The sequence below is a fragment of the Lethenteron reissneri genome, chromosome 8, assembly GCF_015708825.2.
Source record: "Lethenteron reissneri isolate LAM-NWPU_2019-01 chromosome 8, ASM1570882v1, whole genome shotgun sequence".
In the NCBI taxonomy this organism is placed as follows: Eukaryota; Metazoa; Chordata; class Hyperoartia; order Petromyzontiformes; family Petromyzontidae; genus Lethenteron; species Lethenteron reissneri.
The window spans coordinates 822,688-836,580 of record NC_083786.1 but is presented as its reverse complement, the minus strand read 5'-3'; positions in this window follow the sequence as shown (position 1 = coordinate 836,580).

The following is a 13,893-nucleotide window of genomic DNA, read 5'->3' as shown; positions in this document are numbered from 1 at the left end:
TGATTCCGCGGGGTAACGGGGAACGGTCCCAGAATATCAAGGGCTACAATCTCGTTCACCCGCGAAACACGTATCGACTGCAATGGTACCCGATATGGCTGTGCCGGCGCCTTCCGCCGTGCGCACTTGTGACAAGCCTTAACATGCAAATGAACATCATTCTGTAATCCCGGCCAATAGAAATCGTTACTCAGAGTTAAAGCTGTTTTCTATCTCCCCCAAGTGCATCAATCGCTTGTGCGTGTCGCGAATAAGTTCCCCTCTCAAACATAGTGGTACCACAATACAAAACTTCTGCAAGACGACATTCCATCTGACCAGGAGGTCGTCAACGAGTCGAAGAAAAGCCCGATCATCCGACTGTTTGGAACGAGAGGCCCGAAGCCTCATTTTGGTGAGCGAAGGATCGTCCACTTGCAAGCGCGCCCAACGATCCCGTGACAATCCCAGCAACCCAGGCTCTTTAACCGGTGCTTCGTCAACCCGGTCTGAATCGGCTGCAGCGGCCATGGCCGGAATGCCCTGCAGCGGCGGCCCGCAGCGCAGCGATCCCTCGGAGCATCTACACAAGCCCGATGATTGAGGCAATCGGGAAAGAACATCCGCGTTAACATGACGCGTCCCTCTCCTGTGCTGGACCGTGAATGAATATCCCTGCAGGACCTCAAGCCAGCGGGCCATTTGGCCCGAGGGTTGATCGATCCGAAAGGAGTACTGTAGTGCCGCGTGGTCGGTGCGGACCAAAAATTGCCGCCCGTACAAGTATGGTCGATACAGCTGCACAAAGTGTACAATCGCCAACAATTCCCTGCGTGTTACACAATATCTTTGCTCTGCCGGGGACAGTACACGGCTGCCATACGCGACGACCCTTTCAACTTCGTCAATCGTTTGCGACAATACAGCGCCGATGCCTGTATCACTGGCATCGGTGTCCAAAATAAACATTTCCGCAAAATTCGGATATCCGAGCAGTCAGCGTGTGCAGCGGCCTCGCAATTGTGGCAAAGTTTTTAACAAATCGACGGTAGTATGACGCAAATCCCACAAAGCTACGTACTTCTGACACTGTCTTAGGTACTGGCCATGCACGCACACAACTGGTTTTCTCCGGGTCTGTGGCGACCCCTGCTTCACTGACCACATGCCCCAAGTATTTAACAGACGTTCTCAACAAATGTCATTTTTGGGGTTTAAATTTCAAATTGGCGTCCCGCACCCTGCCAAACACAGCCCGTAGCTGCTGCAAATGTCCCTAAAAATCCTTACTGAACACGATGACGTCGTCAAAGTATATCAAACATGACTCCCACTGTAATTCAGACAAAACAAGTTCCATCAATCTTTGAAAGGTGGCTGGCGCGGAGTGCAGCCCCATCGGTAGCACTTTAAATTGGAACAACCCTTGCGGCGTGCGGAAGGCCGTCTTCGGTTTAGATTCCTCGTCCAAAGGCAATTGCCAAAAGCCAGACAAGAGATCCAAAGTGGAAAAAAACTTTGCATCGGACAATGCGTCCAATGAGTCGTTAATGCGCGGGAGCGGGTATGCATCCGCCACTGAAACCTTATTCAATTTGCGGTAATCCACACAAAATCGTAGAGAACCATCTCGTTTTTTAACCAATACGATCGGAGCTGCCCATGGGCTGGAAGAAGGGAGACAATATTCTGTTGCAACATCTCGTCAACCGTTTTCCGAATGCAATCCTTTTCCAGCGGGCTCACACGGTGAGGATTCAATCGAATTGGGGGCGCATCCCTAGTATCAATGTGATGTCGCAATAAGGTCGTGCAACCGACATCAAACTTCCCTGAGCTAAAAACGTCCCTGAATTCCCAAAGCAACTCCCTTAACCGCGTCCGCTGCTCGGGTGTCAAATCGTCGTGGAATTTATACAAATCGCGAAACCAGCTCAGTTCCTCCTCCACCCGTGGCAGCGTGTCACCACTCCCAGTTGCCAAACACGCATCTCCTTCCGAACCCCGCGTGACCGACGCATGCGCCAACGTAGTCCCCTCTTGAATAACGACCGGCTCGTGCCCCGTGTTCACAATCTGAATGAACGGTTCGGCCATCGCCGGCACCATCGTAAAAGCACCCACCAAAGAGGGCATTCGTGCCACAGCATTTGAGGGAGACAACAGAATGCCTTCCTCCAAGTTACCCACTGACAGCCCTTTTTTCAACCTTAACGGCACAAGCATCTGCGTCGCAGGCGGAACGCGCACCGTGCGGCTAACCACCGCCTGAACCACGGCGTTGACATGAGCAAATTTAGACGGAGTTCCCAAAAATTTTAGGCACTTCCCAGATGGCAATTCCAATCGTCCCTTCTCAATCGAAATCTTAATTGGCATCTTTTGCAAAAAATCCGTGCCTAACAAACAAGGTACAGCCAAAACAGACGAAACCAAAATGTATCCAGTTACGCACACCTCCCCGACTTGTATCGTTGCAAGTACTTGACCCAAAATTCCCAAACTGCCCTCATTTGCCGCTATACACGGTGTTGTATGTGTTGTATTATGAAATTTTGATAAAAATAATAAAATTTAATAATTTTCCGAAAAATGCACACATCGCATAAATTATGTTAATGTGTGTAATTATATGCATAAATTATGATCATCACGAAGATTATCGTAGTGATTTATGCGGATGCTTGCGATTATGTTAATGTGTGCAGTTATGATAATTAGGCTTAGTTTCGTTTATCCAGAGTCGTATCAATCAGGATAACACACTTATCATTGATTAAACATTTACCGATTATCCTAGTGTGTGTTATGTTATTTTTTGGTCTCCAGTTTCATATCTCATCACAGGCTACAGTTCTCAAGAATAAGACAGTTTTGCATGGACTTGGAAAGAAGCACTCGAGACTTGGTGTTAAGCAATTTTAATTCTAAACAAACACAGGACAATCTAGTATGCAAAAGCAAGTATACTTCAATAAATTCATGGGCAAGATTATGCAATTAACGAAATTGAATGACTAGAAACACTTCTTCATTGGCGAGATTATGCAGTTAACTAATATGAATACTAAACCCTTCTAACAACCGTAATTTCTACTTTCCCACCAGACATCTCCGTAGTTCCCCCATGTGTAACGGGTTCCGGAGACACTTGTAGATGTACTTCTTTATTACAATACAACACTCCAACAGTTCTCCAACTCTCCAACAGTCCTGATACTCTGTTACAGCCTAGGTACACAGCCTAGCTACACAGCCTAGATACACAGCCTAGATACTCTACTCTGGCTACGCTCCGGAACTCGCCCTCACAAGGCCGTAGAGTCGGGAGTTCCAGAGTCCCAGCGCTGGCTCTCACAGCATCCCAGGGTCTTCCGATGGCTGGTCGTGGGTCTTGGGTCTTGAGTTACAACTGGGCCCCGATCGTCCAGGGAGCTCTCCTTTTATGCCTGGTCCGACGAGGGGTGGGGCCGTGTGCGCCACCAGACATCCCACAGAGCACACACAGCCCCCCCCCCCCCCCCCCCGTTGGCGGCGCCAAAAAGGCTTAAGCACCTGGGAACCCAACGCCTGGCGCCCAAAGGCTTAAAAGCGTCTGGACCCCCTGGGAACCCAGTGCCTGGTGCCCAGAGGCTTACGCGTCTGGACCCACCTGGGAACCCAGAGCCTACAGCAGCCCCTCCCTTCTTATGTCACTACATTACCCCCCTCTACGTAGCCTCCAGCCGACCCGGCTGTCAAAAAAAAAATACAATTGTACAAGAAATTATTTGTTAACCATCAGAATGAGTGTGTGACAATCAAGAAAAAAAAATGAGAAGAAAGCGCCTCTCCCCCTCCTGTGGTCACCGATGCAGAACAACACTGTATAAACACATATATGCAGGATGAACGCATGCCCCAATCGCCCACTATACATGATGGCAAGGTGAGTGGCGTCGCGTTGGGACGAGAGTTCGTGGGTGGGGGTCATGAAAATCGTTTGAGTTTTGAGCGAGTCCGAGTGGCAGGTCCATCGGTCGTGACGGAGGCGGGAGGGGACCGACGACCCGCTGTTGCGCTTGTGTCCTGGGTCACTGATCCCACGGGCAAGCTTGTTCCCGCTTGGTCGGCCGTGGCGGATTTCATTCCCAAGCCACCTGAGGGCGGGACAGCGGGACCTGCCCGAGAGTTAGAAGCAGCATCATCGCGGCGCGGCTCGTCAGACATGTCGCGCTCTCGGCCCCGGAGAAGTGAAGGAGGTGTGTAGGGTTGAATGTAAGGTTTTAGACGTGACGGGTGCACGAACCAACGTCGCTTGCCATGCTGGATCCTGACACACTGCGGGCGGAGAACGCGAATAATAACAACCGGGCCTCTCCAAGGCTTAAGCAGTTTTGAGGAAGTAGCCAATGGTACCTGAGGGCAGTGGAGCCAGGCGCGGTCCCCTTCCACCCAAACGTGGCGGGATGTGCGGAGATTCCGCAACCGCTCGTTGGCAAGCTGACGGGCTTCTGAGTTATTTTGAGCAGCCTCCCGGGCATCCATGAGACGACGCACATTAGCACGGATGTGGTCGGCAATCTTAGCCTTAGGTGCGGGCTGTTTAATGTGCAATTGTACGTCGATTCGGGGGCAAACCTCCCTACCATACATAAGATAGAATGGCGAGTACCCCGTGGCAGCATGGGGCGCCATTCTATAGGCGGCCAAGACACCAGGTATGTGGAGATCCCAATCAGTCTGTGACTCAGACACCTGGTGGCTTAGCATGGAGGTAAGTGTCCTATGTAATCGCTCGACCATACCGTCAGTCTGGGGGTGATATGGCGAGGTGCGAATTTTGTGTGTCCCTAGCAGGTTGCACACATCCCGCAACAGCGTGGAAGAGAAATTTTTCCCTTGGTCGGTCAGCAGGCGTTCGGGAGCACCCTTGTCCAGGACGTAGCCCTGGAAAAAGGCCTCCGTAATGGCTGCTGCAGACTGGTTGGGGAGTGGCCAGGCCATGGCCCATCGGGTAAAATATTCGACCCCAACCAAAAGGTACTTACTACCCCGAGGAGTAGCAGGAAACGGACCCAAAATATCCAATGCGACGATCTCATTGACCCGGGAAACTTTAATGGATTGGAGCGGCGGGCAAGACGGCCTAGCAGGTGGTTTCCGCCGTGCACATTCTGTGCAACCTTGCACAAGGTCAGCCACATCGTTTGCCATGCCCGGCCAGAAAAATTCCAATTGGATTTTAGCTAGTGTTTTCTGAACACCCAAGTGCAAGAGGCGACTGTGGGTTTCCCACACAAGTCGCCCCCGCAGGGAGGTGGGCACCACCAATGTGTGGGATTGGGACCCCCCATCCCAATGCATGAGGACGCCTTCCCGGATGACATATGATACGGGGCCCCCCTGCCCCCTGTGACCCTCGGCATCCCTAGCGCGGCGTCTCAATTTGAGGAGGGAGACGTCTTCCATCTGAAGACGTCCCCAGTCGTCCAACCCGAGGCCCAGCAATGCGTCCTGCGGAACTTGCGTGGAGGGAGCCCCGTGGTCCCCGACCCCATCCCCGGCCGCGGCCGCAAGGGATGGGGGCGATACCCCGTCAGGCTGCCTACAACGCCCCGCACCCAAAAAACAAGCACAGCGCCCATTGTTCGGCAGTCGCGACAACCCGTTGGCGTTCCCGTGTCGAATCCCCTTGCGGTAAATGGCAGTGAACGCAAAGTCCTGGAGGATCTCGAGCCAACGCGAGAGCTGTCCAGATGGTTGGTCCACTCGCAAGGCGTATTGTAGCGCCGCGTGGTCGGAGCGTACTGTGAAATGCCTGCCATACACGTATGGCCTGTACTGCTTTATGAAAAAAACGATAGCAAGCAATTCGCGGCGCGTCACGCAGTAACGTTGCTCCGCGGGCGACAGCACCCTGCTGCCATAGGCGACGACGCGCTCCACTCCATTGACAATTTGCGACAGCACCCCTCCAATTCCGGTGTTGCTGGCGTCTGTATCCAGAATGAACGGAGTGGTAAAATCTGGATAAGACAGGGTAGGAGCATCGACCAGTGCTTTTCGGACGGCATTGAAAGATGCCTGTTCTAACTCTCCCCAGCGGAATTTGACCCCTTTGGCCGTTAATGCGTGGAGGGGCTTCGTGATGGATGCGAATCCCGCAACAAATCGTCGATAATATGAGGCGAAGTCGATAAAACTCCGCACCTCCCCAACAGAGGTAGGAGTTGGCCATGAGCGCACGCAATTTGTCTTTTCGGGGTCCGTGGCAATTCCCGAGCGGCTGACAATATGGCCCAAATAACGAACAGAATCCCTCATGAGGTGGCACTTTTGCGGTTTGAATTTGAGGTTAGCCGCTCGCATTTTAAGGAAAACTGCCTTCAATCGCGTGAGGTGTTCATCAAAAGTTTTGCTGAACACGATTACATCGTCGAGGTAGATTAGGCAAGAATCCCACTGGAGCCCAGCGAGGACCAGCTCCATCAGGCGCTGGAACGTCGCCGGGGCCGAGTGAAGACCAATGGGAAGTCTGTTGAATTGGAACAGTCCCTGCGGCGTGCGAAAGGCCGTCTTTGGTTTGGATGCGTCATCAAGGGGTAGCTGCCAAAACCCCGAGAGGAGATCCAAGGTGGATAAGTAATGCGCACCTGCTAAGGCATCGAGCGACTCGTCCATCCTGGGAAGCGGGTAGGCGTCGGCCACAGAAATCTTATTAAGTTTCCTGAAGTCAACACAAAAGCGGAGGCTCCCGTCGTGCTTCTTAACAAGAACAATCGGCGCCCCCCATGGGCTATTTGATGGCGCAATGACATCGGCCGCCAACATATCGTTGACGGCCACCCGTACATGTTCCTTTTCGGCCGGGCTCAACCGGAATGGGTTTTGACGAATTGGAGCGGCATCACCCGTGTCGATGTGGTGGCTTAGCAATTTAGTGCAGCCAATGTCGAATTTGCTTTGACTGAAAACGTCGGCGAAATCGCTCAGCAGCGTGCGTAATTTAGCATGCTGTAATGGTGACAAATCGGCAGAAGTGGAGCAAAGCGCGTCGAGCCATCCTGTGTCAGGACCTGGCTTGGCAACGGAAGAGAACTCGCCCCCTACGTGACCCACGATCACATCTTCTGGCGGGGCTGGCGTCGCGTGAGCAAGCACCATTCCCTGACAGATAACGGCCGTTTCCAATCCCGCGTTAAGGACCTGGATAAAGGGGTCGTGGTCGCTTCGCACGAGCGTTTGTGCACACACGAGGTCCGGCACCCGCTCAGCTGAACGCGAAGGCCCGATCACAGCACCCCCCATGAACGCGTCGTAATCAAGGGGTTTACGAAACCGGAGGGGAACTAACATCTGAGAGCCAGGAGGAATGTGAATTGTGCACGCCGCCAACGCCTGCACCGTCGTAGATGCGGAGTGCAACCGAGTGGGTGTGGGTAGGAAGGCCATGCGTCGGCCGGAGGGGAGCTCAATACACCCTTTGTTAATGAGAATTTTAATGGGCATCTTCCCCAAGAAATCTGTTCCGAGGAGGCACGGAACGGCGAGGGTTGATGAGACCAAAATGGGCCCAACTAATTGGACGTCAGCAATGCGGATCTGAGCATTGATCCGTCCGGTGATGCCCAACGAACCCCCATTTGCGGCATAGCATGGCACATCAACTGGCTGCAAGGGACGGCATGTATCGGGCAAAATGTTATAAATTATGTCTGAAATGATGGTCGCCGACGCACCCGTATCGATCAACATACGAACATCAACGCCCTCGATGGAACCCACTACGGCAGAGGACCCTGCCGCAGCGGCAACGACCCTATGGGCCAATTCGGACCATTGACCCGGTCCGAGCGCCCGGTTGTTCAATGATGGGCCCGAATCCCCCTCCTCTGAAGCATGACCCCCCTGTGTGGTGTGAGGGTGCGTGCTTGTTGTAAGTGGGGGCCGAGAGTGCGAGGTGTCGTGACTCGCCTGGGTATGCCGAGGATAAGGTGGTGGCCGAGGCGCCGGAGGTCCTGAAGTCCGGCGTCGGGGGACCCGGCAGCCGGACGCCACATGGCCCCGAAGGCCACAGTTGTGGCAGACGATGGACGCTCCGTCCTGGCGCGAGGTTGGCCGGTCCCGCTGGTGGTGATCTCGCTGGGATCGCCAGGTGGACGATCCGCGATTCTCTGTTGCTGCGAAGGCCTGATGAGGCCCCGAATGCACGTCATAGGCTTGTGCATCAGGTGGGCCTGCGCAGGCGGCGATGGTCGTGTCCTCATCGCAATGTAGGTGTGCTTGGATGCACCTGGCAGCACGTAGCGACGTGAAGTCGTCGTCGTCGGCTGTCGGCATGGCAACTCGAAGCTGGCGGGCCAAGCTCATGAGCTTCTGCAGCACGAGTGACTCCACAGCGTCTTCATCCATGCGAGGGTAGGCAACCTTCGCCATGGCCAGCAGCGCGCTGCGGTACCCCATCGCCGTCTCGGAGGCCTTCTTCCTCCTCGCATCGAAGCGGTGACGTGCTTCGGATGGGGGTCCATAAATCAGCCGCATCTGATGAAGGGCATCCGTGAGCGTGGCACGTTTCGCGCGTGGCACAGCAAGGAGTGCTGCGAGGGAGTCGTCGTCGAGCATGGCCGTGAGGCCCTGGAGCGCTTCATACTCCGACCAGCCGGACGTCTCTATAAGAGAGACGAACCGGCGTTCGAACGCTGCCCACTCACCCCCCTCTGAAGAAAATGCCTTGAGTGCCGGCAGGCGTTGCTGGACGTGAGCCAAGCTTCCGTTGCCTGGCAACCCGGCTAAAGCTGGCTGCGCGTTCGCAGCGCTCTCACTCGGCGGTTGCAAACAGCTGTCACCCGGCGGTGAGGGACGCAGCGCTGACGACGCGGCGTTGCTAGGTTGCCAACAGCTGTCACCCGGCGGTGAGGGACGCAGCGCTGACGACGCGGCGTTGCTAGGTTGCCAACAGCTGTCACCCGGCGGTGAGGGACGCAGCGCTGATGACGCGGCGTTGCTGGGTTGCCAACAGCTGTCACCCGGCGGTGAGGGACGCAGCGCTGATGACGTGGCGTCATCGGGATGGCCCACGCTGGGCCCGGAAGTGACGTCGCTCCCAGCGGCCACTGCTCCCCCCGCAGAAGTGACGACACACCCGGATGTGTTTGTGTAGGAGCCGGCGGAATGGCGCGGTCGCTGCGCCGCCTCTCTCCCTCCTGCCTCCGCCTGTGAGCGACGCACGTCGCCCAGGATGGAGACGGTGGCGTGGAGCAGCTCGGTGAGGCGAAGCAGCGTTTCCTCCATTGCTGCTCCCGACGCTGGAGGAGGATCGGCAGGTGTGGTGGACGCCTGCTCAGCCGGTGGTGCGGCGTCGTTGTCGGCCCGAGTTGGCTGCCCCGTCGCCGCTTGCTCTTCAACATCGCCGTCAGGACTGAAGGTACGTGGCTTACTTCTTGTCTCCATTGCCACCTCTGACGCCAAATGTAACGGGTTCCGGAGACACTTGTAGATGTACTTCTTTATTACAATACAACACTCCAACAGTACTCCAACTCTCCAACAGTCCTGATACTCTGTTACAGCCTAGGTACACAGCCTAGCTACACAGCCTAGATACACAGCCTAGATACTCTACTCTGGCTACGCTCCGGAACTCGCCCTCACAAGGCCGTAGAGTCGGGAGTTCCAGAGTCCCAGCGCTGGCTCTCACAGCAACGAGGTCGTGCGGCCGCTGATCTGATCCCGTCGGCGTAGCTCTCCATACGTGAGGCGGGCTCGGCTCATCCTCGTCGTTCGGGTTGCCCTCGTCACGCGGCGGCACCCTATCAGTCGCGTCCCCCGGGGAAGCGGGAGCCTCCACTTCCGATGGAGGTATCACGTCCGCATCGCTGCTGTCGGCCGACGAGGCTGCCGGCAAGTTCTTCTTCGTAACTTTCTTTGACATATCGGCGTAGCTCTTCCAATCACTTCTGACACCAGTTGTAGGACTCGTACTCTCGTTGTCTTTCTCGTCTCGTTTATTCACGCGTAGAGTTCACACCTCCTCCTCATCATCGCTCCGTGTCTCTTCGTTCGCTCCGATGCACAACCCGCCATTAAAAACACTCCATGTCTCCCCGTTCCTACCGTACACTGTATTCTCTTTATCCACTGCTACCGTACACTGTGTTCTCTCTATCCACTGCTACCGTACACTGTGTTCTCTCTATCCACTGCTAACCGTACACTGTGTTCTCTCTATCCTTATCGTATCTATTCCTGCTCACTGCTGCTCCGTCTCTCTCCCGGGCACCAACCACTCCAGCTCCAATCCCAACCAAGACTCCCGTCTCTCCGTTACGCTGTGCCCTTTATCCCCGCACCAATCAGTCCCAATCAATTATCTCGTCCCCCGCTTTGCTACTCGCCCACAGGCCCCCAGCCTCCCGTGACCATGTTATTGCCGCCAGGCCGGCGCCAGTCATTAGCCACTCACCCTCCTGACCAATCACCGGCCTGCGTCCTCAGTCACCCCTAACACCTGTCGCGTCTCTTAACGACCCCCCCCCCTTAATGCCACGACAACAACAACCGTGTTCTCAGATGCTCCCACTGTACTCTGCTCGCTTGCCTAGCAACAGAACGCGTGGGGCGTGATATTTCAAGTCCTACACATACATAGGGGGTTTAATGAAACAAATTAGTTGTACTTACGTGCCCGTACTTAATTTGTTTTTCGATGATTTACCTTCAAAAAAATGGCCATGCCTCGCACCCCTAGAAAGATAATCTCACTCCTCCAAGGGGCGTGTGCACCCCAGGTTAAGAACCACTGTTCTAAGAACTGCACCGCCACTCCAATGTCTTGTATGTTATGGGTTCATGTGACACTTGCAGCCGCAAGAGGCCGCTATCATTTACTTCGGTGTAAAAAATATATATGTATAGTTGATCATCGATTATCCGGCTGCTTCCAACATCTGGCGGTCCCGGGCCGATCTGGCGAAACCACTCCAAAGGCTTGTAACCAGTCTGGCGATCGTCAAACTCATGAAGTTGTTGACACGAGTGCAGTCGTGCTACGTACATCACCGCATGCAGAGTCTGCGAGATTGGAGTGGTAAGAACGGTACAGTAACTTTTTACAGGATATTTGTGTATGTTTATACTCATTTTATATAAGCAAATAAAAAAAACATGCAACACCTAAAAACGTTATGCAAGAGTGCAACAATAAGCAAATGATAATAATAATGTGATTATCCGGCGTTTTTGAAAATCCGGTGCCCCTTCTCCCCGAAGCTGCCGGATAATCGATTTGCTTTTAGCTTCAATCGAATTGTCACCCTGAATCCTGACAGTTCGTTGGCAGGAATGAATTGTTACGCCTCCAGTGAGAGTTGTTTCCATGTAGCAGTCCACCGATGTGTCAAATATATTCTTACGTGCAACAAACACGCATAAATCACACAAAAATCATATTCTGATAGGTGTGCACATTGGGTTCGTGTAAATGTTGCAGCCACAATGGCGAATATAATGGAGCACGTGTCTCTTAAGTGACCTCTTCGTAGAATTCTTATTTCACCGTTACCAAGAGAAACACATTTTGTGACGCTGCTGCGTTGGTGCACAAGCTCCCACGGTGGCTCGGAGATGTTAACTACCTCGCCTGATATACAGGAGGTTGTGGGTTCTATCGCGACCTTGACGCCTGCTGTATATTTTGAGTTTGCATGTCTCCCCGTGGTCGCGTGGATTTTCCTCCAGGTTTTCCCCTCCACATTTAGAATCAACGTCACGCGTTTAGAGTATTTGGCTGCTGCTGCTGTTTTACATTTACACGTGACGATGATGAGCCACTTCGTTGAGCTATCATGTGACCAGGCCGCTTCTGAAAAAGCTGCACAGCTCAGTTTAATTTATTAGGTATAGCCCTGTGAGCCATGAGGCTCTTGACTCAGGTGCAACTGCAACAAACAAAACATGAACAAAGAACATCTTAAAGTGACGACGCGCAACAGAAACATCCAGGAAAAACCAGTAGAATTTTCTAGAAAAAAGCACCTTATATCAACGCTGTGTGCAAAAATCCCAATGGGATGCAAGTCTAGCAATAACAGCCATAAGACAATTTAGATAAAGTCATCAGGCTAACAACAAACATGGCTTAACCATACGTTTTCGAAATCACCAAAATAAGCTATAAAAACAATGTAACAGTCATCATAGTAACTGTGATTCAAATTTAACAATAAACGATATACATGACATGTACGACCAAACTTTGCAGCCACAGCTGGCAGCATGAGTCACTCCATAACAGCAGGAGCATCAACATTTTTCAATACACCTTTCAAGTTCAGCACACTATAATCGAAACTCAAGATACTTTGCAGCAGACATCCGGAGCGGTGCATTTGATTTCAGGCCACTGCATAGCAGTGGCAGCGGTGGGGTGTACAGCTCCTCAAGAGCAGTTTTGAGTGCAGATCTCATAGGTAGTGATCCAAGTTGCAGTTTATTGGCGATAGCATTCCAGACCCTGGGGGCATCAACAGCAAAGGACCTTCCTCCAGTATTTATTTGTACGCCAATAGGGAATGTGAAGCTGGTAAATGAGCGAAGACCTTAGGTCACATTTGTTAATCGAAACAGTGAGGAGATCCAGCAGGTAGTCTGCTGATTTTCTTGTAAGTACATCATGAATAAATAAGATCTGATGCACAAATCGTCGATCATTAAGATATGTTAAGTTTGACCCAATGTAGAGATCGCAGTGGTGGGTCATATATGGGCAGTTCAATGCAAATCTTAAGGCCGAGTGATAAATTGGGTCAAGCTTCTTCAGTACAGTACTGGGGGGCTGATTTATATACGATGTAACAGTAATCAAGTAGAGGAAGTATACTCTTTAGTTCTTTCGGTAAAGTCACGTAGGTATAAAATAAATTAAATAATTGATTTTGATTTAGGTATAAAATAAATAATTGATTTTGATTTAATTTATTTTATACCTACGTGACTACCGAAAGAACCATAGAGTATGGTTCCCTGCAGTCACGAAAACTTCAAATCTAGAGGAAGTATGGTAGCTTTTATCAATTCCAAACGGAACATAGGGGGGGAGCAATGCTTGTGTCGATACAGAAACCCATTTTTTTAATTTTGTCTTTTTACCAATATAAACACATTCCTGCGGAGGGAGCTGGTAGGAACGTTGGGTTGCTCGGTCAATGGCCAGGGTCAACCGCGGCGTGGTGTATTCTGCAAATATTCATGACTGTGAGGGCGGGCACAAGCCGGCGTGAGTAGGTTAAACGTTGAGTTTTATAAGGGCACCACGGGGTGACCAGCCCCTCCCCACCCATCCCTACCCAGCCCCACCCCTCCCACCCCCCACCCAGCCCCACCCAGCCCCTCCCCAACCAGCCCCTCCCCACCCAGCCCCTCCGCACCCTCCCAACTCCACCCAGCCCCACCCCTCCCATTTTTGAATGCAGTATCAATGTGATCTTGAAAAATCAGTTTTGAATCAAAGATGACCCCAAGATACTTATAGAGCTTGACTTGCTCTATTTGATAATTATTTAAGGAATGTAATTGGGGAAAAATAACTTCCTGCTTTTGTCCTGGTGAGAAGCATAGCACCTTGGTTTTGGAGTGATTCAGGACTAGTTTAAGAGCAACTAGCTGATGTTGTAGTTTGTTGAAATCACCCTAGAGCTTAGCAATCACGTCATCCGGAGAGCGGCCAGCAGTAATCAGTATGGTGTCATCTGCAAACAGATTTACCCTGGAATGATCCAGGTCAGTGCCCAAGTCATTGACATAAAGAGAGAACAAGAGGGGGCCGAGGATGGAACCCTGTGGAACCCCTTTTGTTATCTTAACACTGTTTGACCTCCAACCATCTATGAATACAGTTTGGGTACGAGAAGAGAGGTAATATTTGTATCATTCCAC